The following is a 22,757-nucleotide window of genomic DNA, read 5'->3' as shown; positions in this document are numbered from 1 at the left end:
CATGCACATAGATGGAACAAGGAAGGAGGGGAAAGCTTGTGAATATTTAAAAAGTTGCCCTGCAAGTTGCTGCAATGGCATAATTCTATCTGATTATTTAATTTCTTAGATAAATAAATAAACAGATAAATGCAACTGTGCATTGCGAATAGAAAAAATATATATATTCTTACTCAGATCTCTTTGGGAAAGAGACTACTGATATTTAGGAACATTCCCCAGGCACAAACAACAGAGCTACATCTCCTGAGGACTGCTCCAGTTACAGTAGCTACCACAGATTTGCTTCACAACTTGCAGGGATAATATTTTCCCCATTTTTATTAAGCATTTATCTACACACACTTTCTAGACTAGTTAATCAGACCATGTCTGAACTTCCTTTTGCTGACCATATTAGGAAAATACAACCTAACACTATTCATAATCAGTAAATACCCCTCACTGTCAAAGAATTTCAACCAACTATACTAAAGCACTACCAAAATATCCTGCAAAGTCACATACTATATATTCCCAATATATGGGAATATATTCAAACTAGAGAATAAGTGCAGATTCATGTCCCAGTTATTGATTTCAATTTGATTCCTCTAAGGTAAGTTTATCCAAGAGTGTCTGGGAAAAAAAATTGGTCCCTAAATGAGTTTTTTACAAATAAGAAAACTGGCATAAAAGCTAGAAAAGTTAGTCTTCGCTTTTGAATTACACAACTCTACTGTACAAGTTATGCTAGAGCCTTAATTTAAACCTTCAAATAATATTTAATCCACAGCTAGTGAAGTGAAGGGGGTCTTTGCTTACTTCCAAATCATGCCACATGTTTCCGGAGAACCAGTTTGGGAGCTTAATTGCCTGAGAGGATATAGAAACAGCTTGGGAAAGTAATAACTATTTGGGAACTGACTGAAGCAACTTAACCCATTTAGGCCTTTCACTTATAACGATATTAATCTCACAAAGGAGAGAAACAAAGAGAATTTTGCTGGCTAAAAAATAAGTCACAGTACAGAGCTCTGGAAAAATGTAGAAACAACCTTGAATACTTCAGTGTTTTTATTTTGGGGGAGGATTTCCATTTGTCACACTACAAGGAAGGCACAGGGCTAAAGACATTTACGTAGTTAGTGTCAAACCAGATAAATCCGAAATCCTTTCAATAAATCCCTAACTGCAAAATGAGTTCAAGTCTGAGCTTTGAGTGAATTTTCTTCTTGTTTTGCTTTTGATTTGCTTGAAATGACAAAACAAGTAAATGAACAGTGAAATCCAGATAAAGAGAAATGGGACAATAGCAGAAGAATGAACACACAAAAAGCTAAAAAATGTTCTTAAAAGAGTATAGTGAAATTTGGCTATGCAGTGGCATGTTTCCTGGCAGTTTAGTAATGTATTTGCCAAGGGCCAAGTTTAAACCTGCTTTGCATCTCCTGTATCAGAGAGCATTTAGGCTGAAGTACTTTCCAAAGAAGCTGTGGGAAGACCATATGAACCGGTGAGAAGGACATAAGGGATTAGTATGAAGACAAAATTTGGGTATGTACTGATTTTAGTAGCTTCCATACCTATGGCTTCTTACTTAAATAGGTTGTTCTCCATACTGCATCACTCATGGAATTCCAGCCAATAGGGATTTATGCTTCTCTGTTGTTTTCCATCACTTTGCCTCTAGAAGAAGGGCATCCGATCAAACTTGTACAGACTGCAGACTTGAACAGGCTTGCTCTTCAGCACGTGGTGGAGCTGGTACCTCCATCTGTTCTACCATGGGAATGGAGGACATCAGTGTGTGGAATGAAGATTTGGAACCATTTCTCTCACATTCTGAATTGCTCAGGAAGCATTTGTAGCCAAGGCCATCCGACAGATGTCTGTTTCGCTCAGGACTAATATCAGTGATCATTATGGTGTAATATGTCTCTGCACCGAGCCTCCACTGATCAGCTGATTTAAGATGCTCTTGCAGATATGTCATCCCGTACATACTTTCCCAGTCAAACAGAACCATGATTATTATTAACATTAAGCATAACACAGAGTTTCAAAATCTATCTTGTAAATGTAAAATACAAGTTTATACTTACAATAAAATATATTACTAAATTCCATAAGATATCTATGCCATCATTTTAAAGTTATAGAAAAGAAGAAAAAGATCTTTGGAAGTTAATTGCAATTCTAGCCTAATATGTTATGTGCACACAAACATTAAAGAAATTCCTAAAGTAAAATGTCCTTTTTCTTTTAGTAATTACTGAATACTAAGTCTCACACAGGAAAACATCCAGTCAAAACATCTTATTACTTAGCTGACTTAAAAACATGTACTCTATAACTTATTCCTTGGCAATTTCTTAATATTCTTGTGTTCCTCAGAATGAATACATTTCAATAAATGTCTACAGTGGATGGATTTCTAACAACTCTAATTGACTGAAATTTTGACTGCATTTTCAGCCAATGCTTTTTGTTATTAAAGTAGGGTTTTCCTCTGTTACACTGAAGAAGTTCAATACAAAATGTATTTATCCAGACAGATTTATGCATTTAGGTGTCTGCATAACTGAACAGATTTTCCCTGGAATATTTCATACATCTAGTTAATTGTCTGTGCTCCTAATGATAAACAAACAGTGCAAATATTCTTCTCAATAATAGAATGCTACTGAATCTACCTACCACCTCAGATCTGGTAATGCTCATTTAGAAAAATGCTTGTTTTACTCAGAAAAACAAACAAACAAACAAAAAAAGATAGAGAGGTCATTACACAGGGATAAATCTGTACAGATACGGTTGCACAAGAAGACACTCTGGGAACACATACTGTCTAGCAGAGGTTAACTGATTTGGGACTCATAGGACACAGAGTCAAATCTAACTTCTGTCAATGTTTTACTGTCCTGTTTTCCAAAGATCATGTTCCTTTCTTATTTCATTCTCTGTATTTGCAAGATAGAGATAATGAGCTCTATTGTTGAATAGATATATATTAAAAGAGCAAAGCACTTTTTGCCCTGACAAATTTTTACTGTGAATGAGTTGGGACAAGTGATATAAGGCAAGACATTATGAGTTTAATTTATCCTGAAAACATCTGGGTTACTTTGTGAAACTAATCTTAGTTCAATAAAAATATTTGTGTGACTATTTTATGGTAGAAATGCAGAGCAATAGCCAGAAAAATCTCTGCATTGATTGACGTAGGTGAGCCAAGCTTACAGGTTTTAGATTCTGTTGAGTCCTTTGGGGTCTGTGCAAAGTCCTGTTACTGAGTTGTATCAAACTCCTGTAAACAAAAATCTAAAAGGGTTATTGCAGCTAAAAGTTTATATTGAGACCACTGTACCAATTATGATGTTGGTGTGAAAGTTTTGTTGTTGATGTATGTATCTAAGCAGACCATCTCATATTGGAGAAACTACAGGCCTATTTTTCTTCTCCTTTAAGTCATGAGTAAATCTCCCATTCAGTTCAAGAGGAATAAAACAAGATCCTGAAAAAAATAAATCTGAGAAATTATATATTCTATGCCAAAAGATGCTATCTTGCAAGGCCTAATTCTGACTTCAAACATCTTGCCAATTTCTACCAGGCAAGGCTTTGAGGATGATATTTTATGCTTCAAGTGCAAGAAAACTGGGGCAACAATGACTGAACCATAGAGCTGAGGGAATAATTTATAGTTAATAATTTATTATAGCTTTCTTTCTTCCTTTTTGAACAGTTGTGAAAGAGCATCTTCCCTTCAGCTGTGAGAGGCAATAGCACAGTGTGTCACTCAAGGTGAGGAAGAGGACATAATATACTTTGTACTTATGGAGCCTGCCTTCTTGCTCAAGTCCTTTGCAAACAAATCTTTGCATGATGATTTGGTGTGCAGCCAGTTGGATTTGCTGATTTGTGACCCAGTGAGGCCAACATATGGGCTTTAAAGCACCTGAGGAACTATGGCTCTCTGCTGCATGAGCATAAGACCCACAGGCCTGGATCAGGGTGTTCATAAGATGTGTCATCTGCATGAGTCTCAAACATACTACATGATACAGTTATGAACAGAAGGTTGAGGTTAATGTAAAGACTCATAATATAATAATACTATCTATTTATTCATTAACATTAGCCAAACTGTCTGAAAATAAACTTGGTATTAGTGTAGTTAATAAGCAGTTTACTACAAGTATGGAATAACTAGAGACAGGGAAGATGAATTTGGTTTAGATATTTTATTATTTATCTATAGTAACAAACAGAAATAGTTCTTTTTTTCAATGCACTGTACCTTCAATGTGAATAAAAGTCTTACCCAAACACTCCTACTTTGTAAATTCCCCATTCTACAAATATTTCTGCCTGTACTTGGTCATATTATAATACCATTTTGACAATATGTTAAGTTATGAATACATAAAATGTAGATCGTGTATTTGATACCCATTATGCTTTTGATGATGATGATGATACGTGACTATAACTGGAAAAAAGCAGATTAGAGGTAAAGTTTTGAAGCTAGTATATAAGCAGCAGTCACACTTTCTTATTTTGTTCTCTGCATGTTGCGTTAAGGGGTGTAGCCAATTAACCGTTACAGGTCCGGTCGGATTCAGAGCACTGAACTACCACGATCACGGATTCACCAGTAACGTATAACCGCCCTTACTCTAGTCGCATTCAATGAGAACTATCACGGCTAGGAACAATGCAGTTAAGTGCAATTTATTACAGCAACAGGTACACAGGTTCTTAGGGTTGCTGGCGATAGTTACTGTCTGCGAAAGCAAGCTAGCATGCATGAAATACACAAGTGCCCAGCCTGGAAATTAAAGCGTTAAAAGGCACAAAGACTCTATAGAGATTTCTAAGTTTCCGTGGAGACGCACAGTATAACCAAGTGTTCAAATCTCACCCAAAGGCATCCCAGTGGGGGGGGGGGGGAAGAGAGGCTCAGCCCGTCGACTGATCCCAGGGGTCAGGAGGTCCACAGAATGGTGTATTCCCTCGGGATGGTATCTCCCCTGACGGTGGTATCTTCCCTTACAATGGTATCTTCCCTAACATCCCCTCTCTCATAGGCCAATTTATATTATTTTCTATCTTTTAGGTGGAGCTTGAGTGACTCTAGTCAAGCATATCTTAGTTATGACTGGTGAAAAGTTTTCCCATCTCCGTTTAAAGGAATAGGCTCTGAGAAATTCAGAGCGCATGCTCAGTGAGGGGTGGTCGCACCTTGGAGGCAGGTAGCTTTTGGGATGGAGGTGTGTTTTGGTATTATAATGATATTATAATGAGCAAAAGTACACTAGAGTACAGCATTTGTCAAAACATGACAGGTCGTTGGCTCAGGGTAGCAAAAAGTGCGGCTTATCGGTCTCGGTATGCACAAGAACAATCGAGTCCCCACCTGGTCACAGAGCCTAGCCGTGGTGTCTCCACTCCACTCTACGCTCTGTACTGTTCCTTAGAGCTAGCACACCAGGTTCCCCCAGCACGACAGCATCTAAGGTTGGAAGCCTAGGGAACACTTAGGTAATGCAGCTACACCCTACCCTGAAAGCCTCTTCAATGCTGTACATTTTCTTTAAAATGTGAATGTTAGTTTTATTTTCCTAGTTACTTTAGGCAATTGCACCACACTGCAGGGCAGAGCAGAACTTAGAACTAATAGCTTATTGTTCATTTTCAATAATTGCGTATTAGAACTCCAAGTATGGCTTTCACCAGTACCATCCACTATTCAGCAACAATACATATTTTAAGCAGCCACTCAGTAAATTAATTTCCTAGAATATTCTTGCAAAGTGAGCACAAAATGAGCTAGAATATTACCACGGAAAATTCAATGTTTCATTTAAATAAATATTTGCAGATTTCACCCCTCGTTATCTGCTTGGCTATGCTCATCTCAAAAAGAGAGCTTGTAAGTATTCCTTTTTTTGAGCATCAAGAGCTGAAATGTTAGTTCAGATTTTTTAGGGCTGAAAGTCCTTAAAGGAATGGGAAGAAGAGAAACATAAATCCTGAGCATTCTGAAGTCTAGATTTTCTGATTTCTTCATGTATACAAATGTAAACGTATCTTTAAATCATTGGTATACTTATGTATATTATATATATATATGCATCTACATTATATATATAAATACACACCAACTGACACAATAATAGAATTTCCATTAAAGATCTATAATAAGTGATCCATTCTAAATTATAAGTTTGGATTTTTTATTTTATTTTATTTTATTTTATTTTATTTTTGAGAGACATAATTATAGAACAGCTGTAGTGAAGACAAAACTATTGTTCAGGTCTTTAAATATGAAGACACAATAAGGTCACAGCAAACTCCTTACCAGAACATTACAACACCAAGACAATGTCAAATGTTTATGGAAATAATATGCATATTGTTGTTTAGGATGAACCTCAGTAAAGGAACACCAAAATGTACAAATGAGAGTTTTGTGTTTCATTTCATCACTAAGGTTGTTTGTTTCATACTCAGACTATATCTGCATACTGATTTGCATGGCAACTCACAAGCCCAAACAGAATCATCAATGTCTGATTGCCATTTCATCCTTAGGGCAACTAGTGTGAAACACCATTAGGTGACAACCCTCATTACTGATAAAATGGATTTTGCATACCCAATTAGATAAACTAAGTGGGAATTTTTACTTTAAAAAGGTAGTCCTTTATTCAGTGGCTTCTTTTGGATTACCAGAAGATAAGCATTTTTGACAACAGTGATACTTGACAGCTTTTTACATAGTGGATATATGTTTGTTTCCTTTTCCTATATGAAGAAAAAGAAAATGAAAATGCAACTATATTTGCTCAAGACCTGCAGAAACTAAGAGAAAGGGGGAGATATACTTCCCCACTGACCACATTGCCATACTTGCAAAATCAGATGGGCATGATTTCAATTCTAAGGCAGATTGAGTTTAGGAGAAGCTATGATATATATTTTACATCATGAAAGTTAGGAGATGAGTAGGCTTTATAAATTCTGTGATAACAACAACAAGATTTGCAAACAGTTCCTTCTTTTTTTCCTCTGAAAGTTGACATTTATTTTACAATAAAAGAGGTTCTAAGTGACCTCATTAAACTGGGATTCAGAATTTATTCTCATGTCTGATTATACATTCTTTATACTCATATGCACCTCATCTTTGTACTCATATTTGGGCACTTATCTACACAACGAATGAACTTTTCCCATCTCTCTCCCTTCCCATTCTCCCCTGTGGGTTTATTTGCCTCGAATTTCATTTCTCTTTCCTTTTTCTCCTCACAACACCCTCTCTATTTGCTCCCAATTATCCATGAAAAAGTGATATAGTCAGGACCTTTATTGACACAATTTCCAGCAGCCTCCATCCAAGTGTTGAATGCAAAGCACAGATACAACAGTTACTCCTGAAAACTGGAGTATCTTCTGCCCTTTTTTCCTCTTCAGGTCCTCCACCTGTTCAAAGATTCTTCATGTCACTGGTAGTAGCCTTCACAGAAGAATCAAACTAACCTCTATGGGTTGCCTTCCTAGGAAGTTATCCCAGCAGGGCAAATGACTACCTTATCAAGTATCTGCCAGGTGTACACAGCAGAGATCTCTAGAAAGTCCCTTAGTTGCTCCACAGTTTCTACTTTAAGTCACAGCCACACTGGAAAAAAAAAAAAAAAAAAAAAAAAAAAAAAAAAAAAGTGGGGGAATATGCAGTATGTCACCTTTAGAATACATTTTATCTCTTGGTGTACTGTTACATATTTTTAATCTCCTGTCATAACAAATATAGCCTACCTGTGATCCACTAACACTTGAAGTATGTTTATTTTAAAATTAGATGATATTTTCAATTCTCATAATCACAAATTGCTCTTATTTAACAAATGTTTAGTCTTTTATTTTAAACAAAGCTTAAAATGATAATAATTTTAAAAAAGTTTTTTCTTTCGGTCATTATTTCTATACCAGTATCATTTTTTGTTTCATTAATGTCAGCATAACTCAGAAATGAGTTTTAGATGAATTGAGCTTCTTTTGCTAACTAAATTTGCAGCAGCAAAGCAAAAAGCATTTCAGGCTCTTCAAAAACATAGTCTTTTTATTATTTGTTGTTGAGAGACTGGTGGTTTTAAAAACTAATAGATGCATAGAACTCATTTTTTTTGTTTGCTTGTTTGCTTGCTTTTGGAATCTCCATGCAATACATTGAGGGATTTTGGTGCACTAGAAAATCAGCAGGCTTTGTAAAGTTTTTGTCATGTGGAGACTGAAAAACATACACAGTACCATATAATGAAATCATACAGCTGTTACAGTTACACAAGATTGTCTCTATAGTGAAGACATACAATATACCCAAACAAACAATATGTATGTACATATATATTATATGCATATATATGACATATTTATTTAAAATAGTTATTTTACAATAGGAATTAAAATGCTTCATGGCATGTGACAGTTCTTTTGGTGAAATTAAATGCGCATCACACTTTGCCTTCTCAGCTGTTGCATGCTGCTTAGTTTTCAGTTTGGCACTGTCTACCAATGCAGTCACAGATGGAAAGTCAGTGTGTGTGACATGCTTTTCACCTGCCATGAAATGCTTAATTCCCTCCATTATTTTGTATAAACAGTTTGCAATTCATTTAGTTCTCACATAAGGTATTCCAAAATAACTCAGTAAAATGATTACTATTAACAGTATTGGATTTAAAAGCAATGAAAAATGAATCTACTTTTAGAAGCTTTTATATGCTATAATTTCCAGATCTGCAACCTACAGCACAGGATGAGGGATTGAAATTATATATGAGATTCTGCATCTGAGTCTCTTATATGACTTTTACGTATTGACTTCTGGAACAAAAAGGAGTAGTTTTATGATTTAGTCCCATCAAAGTCAATTGCAGTTTCTCTTTCCTATTCTGTGTTAAATGAACAGAAGTTTCATGCGACACCATACGATTGTCTAAACATCTATTACATGACATGGAAGGGATGTTGACTTAGGACACACAATATAAACAGCTTTACAATGGTAGATGACTTCAGTCCTGAGACTATATTTTACTTTTAAATCCATGACCTTTTGTACAGAGTAAGGAATATTTCATTGATTTCTTCTTGCTCTCACAGAACCACCCTTAATGCCAAGCAGATTTATAAGCTTATTAAAATCTCCTGAAATGTTTTCCTAAATTATCCTTTTATGTAAAATTATCACAAATATTAAGAGGAAAGAGGAATATACTGAAAGATATTGTAAGTAAAGATGAGATGCAATTGCTTGCTTATCTCTATTGGCAACACATAAAGTTTAGAATACTATCTTAGGATAAATCTTTGATTTTTAGATGGTTAAATTTAGGAGAAATGCATCCCACCTTTCAATGTGTCTTTAAAGAGACTCTGCAGCTCTCTTCAGTTCCTGTCTGGGGCTGGTTCTTTAGTGAGTAATACTTGATATTCCTAACAGTATTCATTATAACCTTACAATGTCATCAAACTGGCATATGTCATCCCAAAAATTACTCTTTTGATTACTTGGCTTATTGAATTTTTAATATTTGTACACTTCAAATACATAGTTTCATTGAACAATAATTCAGTCATGCATGTGCAATACACAGTGCTAAATATTAGGATTTCTTATTGCCACTAGTAATTAAAACTGCTCTTTACAATTTATACTAGTAAATCAGCTTTTTCTGTCATACTTCTTTTTCTGAGCAATAAAGCAAGGTAATTTTTTTCTGATAGATATTGGCATATCATGAGCTGGAGGAAGCAGCATATGGACAAATGTGTTCAATTTTTACAATTTAGGCTCGAATTGTATTTGACTCTACATATTTAGCCTATTTTGATCACTGTGGGAGATGTAAGTAAGCATATAAAATTACAAATTAATCTTACTTACACAGTAGGAAAAAGATTTTATGTCAAGGAGTAAGAGTAACAGGAGTATAATCATAACCCTTATTAGGTTAGTGTATATATTAGATGTACTGTAAAATATGAAACAAACAAACAGACAAAAAACGGTATAAAAATAGAAGTAAACAGCATCCAAGGCACAAGTAAGTTTTCACATAACCATTCTGAAATTGAGGTAGATATGCGGGATGGCTCTTCAAAGTCAAAACACTTGTTCAAGAGTATAACGTTAAAAAAGTAAAGATTATAGTGAGGATCAATGCCCAAAAAAATGCTAGTCTTCATAATTATAGACTTAACTGATCAATATGGCATAAAGCTGCAAGTTAAGAATGCACATCTTGCTTTGAATAACTATGGTTTTCCCAGTTGGTTGACATACCCTGCAGGTCCCTTTCTTAAGACAACACACACGGTGGTCATGGTCATGTTTATGGATGGGTCTTCACCTGAAGAATCATGAATTTTAAAATAAGGCTTTTGTCCTTCAGTAAGAACTCTGTATTCCCATGGCCACAAAAAACCCTGACAAAGCTCATGGTACTCACAGGTATACGAAATGGTACACTAGCAGTCACTGCAGGCTCAAACAAAAATAGAGGTTATAACAGTAAATTTTATCAGAGAAACCCATATCACAGACTAAGGTGATTAATAATGTGTTCTGAAAAATCTACTTTATGTAGTAAATCTGGGTTTCATCACCTTTTTTTCTTCTGCAAATAATTTTTCAAAGAGAAAATCTGTAAGTGCCTTTAGTTCAAGAGCATTTAATAATTTTGGCTGAAAGGAGAAAGCTAAAACTGCTTTGACACTTCTAGGTGACATACCTTTATTGTTTTGAAATGACATTTTGCTTTGTTAAGTACCAAAAACAGGAAAATCTAAAAATTAATGCAAATGCACTTTATAATATGATTTTTATATATAAAAATATATATAATTTATATAATATATATATATAATTATATAATTATATATATTATATATAATATAATATATATTATATAGTATATATTGTATTATAATTATAAATGTATATAATTTATATATAAAAATTATATATAAATATATATATATATATATATATATGGTTTTCATTTTTTTATTTCAGTGGCGCAATCCATGAATTTTATCTTTGGCTCAACATACAACAGTTTGTTTGTTTTCTTTTCAATTTCTCTGGTCAGCCAGTGAAGTGGAAAAAATATATATATATTTCCAGTTCTACTACCAACCATAAATTCCTTTATTTGAAAAACTACCAGCTTGTCAACTGCATATACAGTACAAACCAAAGCAACCAAACAAACAAAACAAAGAAAATCAGAAAGAAATAGAAGTAACTTATCTTTACTTTTTTAACATGAAATATGTACTCAGCTACAGAAAACTTTCTTAGATCAAAATTAAAATGACACAAGCATGGAATTTTCTTACTTCTGTATGAGTGTATGCATGTACAACTTTTTCCTTATGTCATTTCTATTCTTCTTACCGTCATGATATTTACATTGCACCAAAGCAAATGGCAAAATATACCTTTTTCAAACATAACATTGTATTTTGTTATTTCCTGGAAGGTTGAGTGCATTTACCCAAACACTATATTTAAGGTTTTTGTATGTGATGAAACATAACAGAAGATTATGAGTTCAGAGGAAAGAAAAAGCACAATTTTGTTCTGCTTTTATATCTTGGGAGAAAAAAAAAAAATCCTTACTGCCCTTTGTTATTTTTAGTAAAGACAAGAGTAAAGATTATTTATAGTAGAAAAAGTGTTTTTTTTTCATAGTAGCAAGATTTCTTCAGTGGTACAAATGATAATAATCATTAGTTCTACTTTTGAAATTACAGTTTTTCATGATACTCCAACAAAAGTATAGGTACTAAAATTCTTCCAGTTACACAAGTTTAAATCTAAGTAAATCTGTTCACTTCAGTGTATTTAATCAGACTCACAACAGTCAGTATAAAGCTGAAGTGAATTGGCTTGCTACAGCAAAATCAATCCTTGCTGAATTTTCCTAACATTGCATGCAGAATATGAATGCTGCTCATTGTGAATTTTCATATACGGTAAATTAATTCTAGTAAGTTTGCTATTATTAATTTGTTTAACAACCTTTTTTTTTTCTGTAATTATAATTTTGGATTGTTTTTATCGCATTTTAAATATTAAAATGTCAGAAATGTTATCCTTTGTTTAGCTCTTTTAATACTTTATATATATCAGTTAAAAAGAGAAATATTTTGTCTGGTGTTACATTAATTCAATGACTGAAACATTGACATCTATTATTTATACAGTTTATCATGGATCAATACATCTTGATGCTGACTAAGAAAATCCATTTACACTTAAGCAGTTGCACTCAGAGCTGTAATTTTACCCATGTGGCAGCATAAGAAAACACAGATAATTCAAGTTGGAGCTTTGCCTGATGGTACTAAAGTTAATAGGAATGACAAACAAGGGATTTATTTTAATAATTATGACCCATTCTAGCATTTTCATGGGTGGTAAATACGAACTTATTCTTGTGAGGTGCTCAACATTCTTAGATGTCATTAATTTCATTAGGAGCACAGTACTTTTTAGGAAGTGTGCATCGCTAGCTCAGAATTAGGTTCCTAATTCCCTGCAATGAGTTTGAATCGTTAGCATATTTAGAGCTGTCTCATTTGTTCTCTAGTCTTCAGGGTCTGAATGCACTTAAACATTTATGAAATGTCACTGAAAATGTAACACTTGAAAAATACGAAAAGTTGCCCCAGGGTTTCAACCACAAAATGATATGGCAGGAAGAAATAGGAAAGAACATAACTGTGGAGTTTCTTGAATATTTTCACAGAATAGAAATAAATAGAATAGAAATTGTCATAGACTAGAAAAACTGTTTCTTAAAAATTCTGTTCTCTCAGTTCTCTAAGTTACAGAGATCAGGGATAGCTTTTATCCTGGGAATATTGAGCTTTATCCCTAACCAAAGTTCATGAAGTTCACTAAAATTTTACTTAACAGTGACATGCAGTGACAACATAAAGCAACAATATCATGCAAAATGAAACAATATAGATACTTTGTTGTCATGACAATATTAACAACATAAGTATATTTAATTGTTACATAGTGGAAAATAGGGGAAAATACGGTTATTACCTTGTTTGTCAATTTCTCTACTGTAATCTCTTTTTCATGCTCACCTGAAGTTATTACATGCCTGTCTCTGAGAGTTTAAGGAAAGCCAGAAAAATCCCCATTATATACGAATTTGCATGAATTAACAGATTCCCATAGGCATAGGTTTTTACTAATGTTTAAGCATATTACACAGTTGTCATGCAAAGGTTCACTTCCATAGCATCCCTTAGTGGATGACTTTCTGACTTTCTGGCCATGCCACAAAAATCAACAGGTCCTTTACAAGTTAAGGGTCTTTTTTTCTTTTTCTTTTTTTTTTCTTTTTTTTTCTTTTTTTCTTTTTTTTTTTTTTTCTTTCCAGTGACTGATAACTACTCTCCTCTTGTTAGTATTATTGTGATAATGAATAACCTGAATGGCCTCAAGTTGCTCCAGTGGAGGTTTAGGTTGGAAATTAGGAGACATTTCTTCTCAGAAAGAGTAGTCAGGCATTGGAACAGGTTGCCAAGGGAGGTGGTAGAGCCACCATCCCTGGGGGTGTTTAAGAAAAGGTTGGACATGGTGTTTAGGGACATAGTTTAGTGGGTGATGTTGGTGGTAGGGGGATATTTGTACCAGATAATCTTGGAGGTCTTTTCCAACCTTAATGTTTCTATGATTCTATAATGTCCTTTTAAACCTCCATTAACGTTCTTTTAAACCATCCATAAATAGCTGCCCATATACACGTGTCCAAACAAGTCTATTTTTGTTATCATTCCTGAGATCCCCACAAGCTAAAATGTGTTAGACGCTGACTAGTGTCTAAACAGGATATGTCACCAAAGAGCTATTGTTCAAGAGCAGCTGCTGACTTAGCTCTGGTTAGTAGTACCTTGATCAGATGGCTACTTTTTTTTTTTTTTTTTTGGTTTGGTTTGGTTTTGGGGTGTGTGTGTGTGTGTGTGTGTGTTAGTAGCTGTGGAAAGACTGCAGAAGGTTTTACTACTGACTTTCATTCTTTATTGTAATCTTCTGCTGCAAACCAGGGGCGTGGCAACCAGTCAAGAACAACCCTTCTGCTGTTCCGAGTATGTCCAGATCTCTATTTTCCACAGTAAATTGGCTAGAATCTCTCTGAATTAACATATCAAAATAAGGAGAGATGGCAATTTGTAACCTGGTTTTCTAGGTAATTGAGTAAATTTCCAAGTAATTGAGTGAATGCAATCATTTTCCATGTCAGTCTGTCTGTCAAACTCACAGTAATTCTGGAACATTATTTTAGAGGGGTAAAGAGCCTAAAGATAAGCAGTTTTTATAATTTTATGAGAACTGGCAAGTGGATGGAGAAAAGACACTCTTATTACTAATCCTTGTGAAAGGGGCTAATGACATCAACCTTTCTTAGATGTCAGAGACAGGAGGGAAACCAGACATCATCAGTTATGCTGCACACAGAAATACTCAAAAAAAAAAGTCCGTGTTATCTTACCTATATATTATCTTCTGTTCTAATTGCTAGAACTGGAGGATTAATTAGAGGGGTACGGCATAGGTTTGGAAGGGTTGATATTCCATCTAGACAACACTTCCATTCAGTATAACAAATAAAATTGGGTGACCAAACTCATTGTAACTTACATGACTGATTTGCTGAGGCTGAGGCAAAGAGAGAAGAAGGAAAGAAGCCACAAACAGACTTTAAGCCATGGCAGATCTCTCATTGATTCTGGAACCTTGAGCTATAAAAGGTTGCTTCAGGTTGTTACTTTTAACAGAGCACTACTTACAGATTCAGAGAATCAGAGAATAGTTTGTGTTGAAAGGGACCTTAAGGATCATTTAATTCCAACCCCTTACCATGGGCAGAGACACCCGCCACTAGACCAGGTTGCTCAAAGACCCATCCAACCTGGCCTTGAATGTTTCCAGGGATGGGGCATCCACAGCTTCTCTGGGCAAGCTGTTCCAGTGTCTCACCACCCTCTGAGTGAAGAATTTCCTCCTAACATCTAAACCTCCCCTCTTTTGATTTAAAACAATTACCACTTGTCTTATTGCTGCACTGTCTGACAAAGAGTCCCTCACCATCTTTCTGGAAGTACTGAAAGGCCTCTATAAGATTTCTCCAGAAAAATATTCCTACTGCCCAGTGTTTCATCCTTCTGCTTTCTATTGCTTTAATGTGAATTAGATTTAACAGTGGTTTTGTTTGTTAGTTTGTTTTTCTTTTTAATTCATATGGTGTGCATCAAATATCTAGACTGTAATTGCTATAGTCTTGAGGCTGTTTTATGTTATATTGCATAGCAGTTCTTTCCAATGACTGTGTAATGCTACATACACTACCAGAAGGAAACTAAAGATCTGATACTGTGATGATTTTTTTCCTTGCTTTAAGTAATTTGTAATTCAAGTTAGGTATTTTCTTGTTATTTTATTTATGAACAACAAAATAATGTTTTTAACTGGTAAACAAAAGTACAGTCTCTTTATAAAGCAAGAAGGATGTTATTGAAGCATACTTCTTTTAGCTTGGTGGCAACAATTTTCCGCAAGCCCTCTGTTGTCTTAGCCTCATAATTTGTGACAGAATAACTTATGCTGAAAATTGCCACCGAGGTGAACTTCTGTTCATCTATCAATAAAACATTTGTTTAACTTTCTGAAGAAGCTAAATAATGAGTAAGTCTAGTTTGTCTCTGTATCTACTCTGCATTGGTGCAGCCTCACCTTGACTACTGTGTGCAGTTTTGGGCACCACAGTACAAAAAGGACATGAAACTATTGGAGAGTGTCCAGAGAAGAGCTACAAAGATGGTGAAGGGCCTAGAGGGGAAGACATAAGAGAAACAGCTGAGGTCACTTGGTTTGTTCAGCTTGGAAAAGAGGAGGCTGAGGGGAGACTTCATCACGGTCTATAGCTTCCTCACAAGGGGGAGCAGAGGGGCAGGCACCAATCTACTTTCTCTGTTGACCAGCAATAGGAGCCAAGGGAATGGAGCCAAGATGTGACAGGGGAGGTTCAGGTTGGAATACAGGAAAAGGTTCTTCACTGAGAGGGTGGTCACCCACTGGAACTGGCTCCCTAGGGACTTAGTCACGGCATCAAGCCTGTCGGAGTTTAAGAAGCGTTTGGACTGTGCACTTAGTCATATGGTCTGAAATCTGATTTTTGGGTAGATCTGTGTGGAGGCAGGAGTTGGTCTTGATCCTTGTGGGTCCCTTCCAACTCAGGATATTCTATGATTCTATGATTCTATGATTAATATTTTTTTGGATGCATATAAATCATAAAGACTGATAAATTTGATGTGATTTTCAATTGTAACTTCTTGATTTTACGGCTGTTAGTACTGATACCCCAACATCTAGTCTAATTAACAAATTTCTCAGGACTTGTTAACTTCTTAGTTTTACACCCTCATTTATTTACACAGGAAGAAAACTGGTCTTAGCCATAATGAAAAAAGGCTAGCTTTATTTATTTATTTATTTATTTATTTTCAGTTTAATATTTTTTAATTAAGTTCATGCAAACAATCACATGGGTAATGTTTCACTTTAGTAGAAAGACTCTTCGACATTCTATTTCATCCTTTCTTGCTATTGGAAGTTTGGATTCAACATTCACTGCAGCATTACCATGAGGACAGCCACAAACATTTCATTTCCTCCCTAAGCTGGAGAAGTTTCTTGCTATAAAGGACTGCTTTCTCATTGCAGTTTATGCAATTACAAAGCAATCATGAACATGAAAGAAGGTTTATATTTCCTGCTCTGAACTGTGGTACAGGGGCTATTAGCAATTACTGGCATAAAAAGTGCCCCTTCAGGCATCTCTCCAGATATTCTCAGGTTTGAAGAGTTACCAGCTCCATGCCAGTCTGCCACTTCTCCATCTGCTAAGAGCTGGATGGACAAAGGAAGTAATTTGTAATGCAAGATAATAACTTTATTCAATCTACTAACTTCTGAAAAATGTTCTATAATCATTTGTGCCAGTGAATGACACATTGTTTCTATTAACTATATTTTTGCACATATTCATGTCTTTCATATAGGATTCCTATAAAGCTGCTCAGATTTAAAATGGTGGAAGCTTTGCTAGAACAGAAACCATTTATTGAAATTGGGTAGAATACAATTCCAGTTGCTCTCAGTCAGAGCTGTACTACCCCTCTTTGTGTATCCTCTACATAAGGTACTAAATAGCAGGACCAATCTAGTAACAAAGCAGTTTAGAAAGGATTTGCAGTATAAGAGAGATGGGACTAATTAGGCAAGGAGCCATTGATCGTTGTGAAGCTTTTGCAGGAACAGAGGAAGGTGGCTGACATCCAAACCCTACATTTCCTGGAATACAGAGAAAAAGGACTGTATCTAAAATTATAAAATTTGGATACATCTTGAAAGATTGCCATGCTATGAGTATGTTATAGAGTGAAAATTAAAACAAAACAAAACAAAACAAAACAAACAAACAAAAAAAAGAAGTCAAAAACTGTGAAGTCAAAAAAAAAAACAAAAAACCAACACTATTCTTTATTTTATTTTGGCTGATAAATCATATTACCATACAATCTGTTATCTATTAGAACAGATATCTGCAGAGAAAGATCTGCTAATGAAATACACATAAATATATATATTTATAATATAAAGCATCATATTTTTTATTTATATATAGATCTCCAAAAATTGCCAAAGTCCATTACAAAGACTTAGGTATAAAAAATCAAAATGGGAACTCCTGAAAAAGAAAAGCATTAGTTTTATCCAATTTGATTTGTTCATCTACATTTTCTACCAGTTCACCACAATTTCAAAATCTTTAGCAATATCACCCATGTTAATTAAAGCAGCACCAAATATAAAGGATACAAGCCTTTTCTTATTTTCTTCAGCTAACATTATGTATCTATTCTATCGGATATCACCCCAGTTGAGCAAAGATTTCATCATTCCACTGAGCAAAGATTTTGTAATTCCGCTGAGCAGATGACTTTTCATAAGTAGATAGATAAGGATATTAGGGTTTTAGATGGCGTGAAGTAAGGAGCTTAAGAGAAGAGGACGAATGTTATTCTGTGGAGATCTTCATATCTTTGAATCTGGAAGCTACTGAATTGTAAACTAACTTTTTACCTTTTTTTTTTTTTTTTTTTTTTTTTTAAATCTATATACTCTTTTAAAGGAGAAAAGTAACCTGATTTGAAATTGGAAAGGTTCAGGCTTTCCAAGATTGTGCAAATTTATTGTGTCCTCTCTGTAACCACCCTGATGGAGTCTGTGTTATCCATGGTTACACTGGCCACAGACTGACCATGTCCCTTTCTGTATTACTCCCCATGGATTAGTTTTGTTGAGCAATTTTGCAGCTGTCTTTGAAAATCATATTTCCAGACAGGTTCCTTTCCTGCTGAGACTGAGATTCCCTTCTTATTTACCTTTTTCAGTGCTTTAAAACTGGAAAACTTAAGGCCCAAGGTATGATTCAGGGCCTTAACTAAACTCCTTATTTATTTGTTTGTTTGTTTATTTATTTATTTATTATGTTTCAAATCATTTTGTTCAGTTTATTCAAGCTTTCTTCTAAATATAGAAGGAATACATGAAGGAATGGTCATGACTGAATTATAGACTATGAATTCTGCAGATATTTTCTGTCTGCTGCACATTATGGCATCTGTATGCATTGCTCTTTGAGACACAGCGTAGAAGTTAAATCATGTCTGACACATATTTTACCCAATGGCTCATGCAAATTATGAGACATATTTTAGAGAATCTGAGCACAGAAACAGGGCAAATAAAAGTACCAAACTTTAAAAGAGCACAGTTATGAACTGATGCATAGATTTGTCAGAACCAAGTGCTTAATCAGTACCTCTCACTTCGTATGAAGAGATAATGTTTCTAATCCATGTATACATTCTTCCAAGAGAGCTTCTTACTTGTTTTATGTTTGTGCTTGTTTGGCTTTTTAAGTGCTTGGGAAGTGAAAGACGTCTGATGATACCACAGATTCTGCATGTGATTAGAAACGTGGCTTTGGGGACACAATAAACTTGGTAAGGAAATGCTTTTCAAATACTTCCCAAAGTGCTTCGATGCAGCCAGAAGTATGAACTCAAGGGGGTAATTAGTTGTCTGCATTAATTCACTGGACATTTAAAGTCCAGGATCATTTTTCCATTTACTTAGCAGACCAGCTCCAGCTTTCATTGTAGGCTTATCCTAATTTAAAGTACCTTACTAAGACTCCTAAATTAAGGAGCACAATCATTGAAGTCTGCCTTTTATAGTCAATGAATAACTTCCTGCATATACTCAGACTGTAAATAGGATAAATTACTCTCAGGAGTTGTTCCTCCAGATCGTCAAATTACGAAGTTAGGGTGAATTAGGTATTACAGGTGCCTAAAGCTAAATTGGTAGAAATTGGGCCTCATTATATAGCTGAAACAACTATTCCTTTGAAGAGAGTATGTGAGTCAAAATATGAATTTAAAATAAGAAATATGTATTTATGTAAAGTTTAAAGATGTTTATTTACCATTTGACTACTGGGTAAAATATCACTAATTTCCAGAGGAATTTCCAGTGCTTAACATGACTAATACATAGTTTAATAGAATTAATATTTTATATAATACCATGTACATCAAGAAAAAACATATACAATTAGTAAATTGTTAATTGTTGATTTAGAGAGGATTAAGCAAAAATCTTTGGGATCAAGTCAGACACTTCTGAAATTTGTAAGGTCTTGAGATCATTCCAAGTATTCACTTAACTTCACCTTAAGCAAAAGAGAAACCACAATGCTGATAGCTCTGCCTTTCTCTTCCATCCAAGAAGTCTGTAATAAATGCATTAAAAATCTTTTCTGGAGAAATAAGTGGTTTTTTTTTTTTTTTTTTTTTTTTTTTTTTTTTTTTTTAAGATTAATGTCAGCTATACTAACTCTCAGATTGACTTTGGAATTTAGAAGAAATTTTCTATGCTTCCCCAAAGTACATCTTAATACTTGACCAGTGAGAGGTAACTTTTCAGGTCCACAGCAACCCATTTCTCCATATAGAAAGAAGGACAATAAGCACATGCACTGCAGAGTGACCTGCGCCTATTTTAGCAAATTACCAGAAAGATGGCTTTTTGTCTTTGAAAAATTATGCCCATATCAAAAGCCTCCTGTCTAGCCCACAGTACAAAAAACAGCTAGATTTAGATGAGACAAATCCATGAAGGCAAGGAAACTATATAAATATATATATTCATATTAATTGGATGTTTGACCAAAGAACTTTTTTTTTCTACTTCTGTCTTAAAATGAATTATTTTCTTCTGCTTGACAAAGATATTCGGAATCTTGTGATCCATTTTTTCAGTGGGACTAAGTGATCAGTGCCCTAACTATCATTATATGAGTGTTTCTCTACATAGGTGTCTCAGGAATATTCCCTTGAGTAAACAAACAAACAAACAAACAAAACAAAATCAACCAACCAACCAACCAAAAAAAAAAAACCTGACCAAACAAATAACCAAAACAAAGAAATAAACACCAAAAGCCCAAGCCTCTTTTGTTCAGAATGAGAAGCACTTAGACCTATCAACCAGAAATACATGAAGTAAAGAAGGAAGATCAGCAGAATTTTCTTTTAGTAATAACCAGAGTGTATCTTGGAAGAAATATCTGTATTTTGAACATTAATAAGTAATTTTGGTTCCTATAAATCAGGAAGAAAACTCTTTGCTTTTTTTGACCAAATAGTACATAAACATGCCTTTTATCTATACTATCTATACTTATGCTAGAGGGGGAAAACAGCATAAACTGAGAACACAGTTAGATCTGCATGATTTTCTGTGTTTTGTACTGAATATACAAAAAAATCTTAGCATATGTATAAAAGAATTGTGAAATTAACTTCTAGACTAGAGAGAAAGGAGAAAAAAAAAGTCAAAGTTCATGCTGAAACTTGAAGTTAAGACTTACAAGGTGGCATTAAATATTTGCGCTGTTCTTGTCTCAAAAGGAAAGACTACTAGCTTAATACTAAAGGAATTATGAAGAGGTGTACGTGATTCAGACTGTAAAGCAAATTCTTCACTTCAAATATTCTAAATGCTTCTAAAAATGTTAAAGAAAAAAAATAAATGTGCTAATATAAGCTTATGCTTCATAACTGTTATCTTCTTTAATCCTTAGCGAGTTCTTTGTGCCTCCTGACTTTGTAAAGAATTAAGAAACAGCTCATACTAGAGTCCACAGTTACGTTCCCTTCAGTACCATTTTCTTCTTTTCCTACAATTACTAGGATTTATTTCCTTTGCTTGAAAATAGGATTTTTGTCTCATTTGAGTCCCTGCTACTTAATTCCTACTTGAAGTCATAATCCTCCCTGTCACATCACACCAATCTCTTCAAAGCCAATTGTGATGTCACAGGAAAGATTTTGACTTCAGAGGAGCTGATTATTTAGGTATACTTTATATACCAGAATTTAGATTCTTCATACAAAAAAGAAATGAATACTAAAGACAGTTTCAAGGCACTAAATTCAAGGCACAAGCTGTGAAAGTATAAGCTTCCTGGTCAGCACTTCTCAGTAGTATTTTAATGGACTTTCTGCTAGAATAAAGAGGAAATAGAATACACTTACCTACACAGTCTTTGTCTTTTCCTTTCATGAACCGATTTCTAAAAGAGGCTTCTCTGATACACAGACTGTCCACAAAAATTTAAGGTGAGGTGATCATCTTTCCAAATAGTCAGTGGTGTTAGGAAAGAATTTTAACCTGGACTGGTTTCAAACCTCTGATTTAAAACAATCATAGTGTTGCAACACCACATGATATTCACTGTCTAAATGTTTTGTTGTTGTTGTTGTTGTTGTGTTTTGTTTTGTTTTGTTTGTTGTTTGGTTGTGTTGGTGGTTTTGGTGGTTTTGGGGTGGGTTTTTTTTTGTTTGTTTTTTCCCTTCTCATTTTTCCTGATGAAATGTGGTAAGTCTGTGAAGCAACATTAGTATTACAACAAGAATCAAAGTGATTATTTAAGGGAACCCATTCTCATCTGTACAGGGGGGAAACACTTTTGCTGGAAGTGAAGAATCCTATTCTATAAAAACTGCATAGAAATAGCAACTGAAAACACTAACAGCTTTCTGTAAAACCAGTCAACTTAAAGCTGAGCAAAATAAGAGCAACCATTGGTTACAAAAAAAATCTGTAGCTGAAAAGGAAACCTTTCCTGATTATTTGTCAGAAAAGGAAGCCCTGTATTACTGTCTCAGTGCTGAGCGACAGGACCATAAATCGGCCTTTATTAATTGCCACAGGATTGTCTTTTTGCATCACCAAATCAAAACCTCCAATCTTTCATACGGAAGAAGAATAACCAAGTCACTGAAAGCTCCGTACCAACATGTTGACTGACTAATTTCAAATGAATGGATTAATTTGTAGGATACAGTGTACTGAACATTTGACTTAGAAAAAAGAAACAACAGTAAAACTACAGAAAGTATCCTTTATTTTATGCAACATTTCATTTCATGTGGTTTGATATGTGTGATTGATCACTATTATAAGTTTTCCTAAATTAGGAATTACACTCAAATATTTTTAAACCTTTTCTCCCCATGAGTTCGAATATTTCTGATGG

Source organism: Cygnus olor, chromosome 1 (assembly GCF_009769625.2).
Source record: "Cygnus olor isolate bCygOlo1 chromosome 1, bCygOlo1.pri.v2, whole genome shotgun sequence".
NCBI classification, from domain to species: domain Eukaryota; kingdom Metazoa; phylum Chordata; class Aves; order Anseriformes; family Anatidae; genus Cygnus; species Cygnus olor.
The sequence above is the reverse complement of the archived record's forward strand: the minus strand, read 5'-3'. Positions refer to the sequence as shown.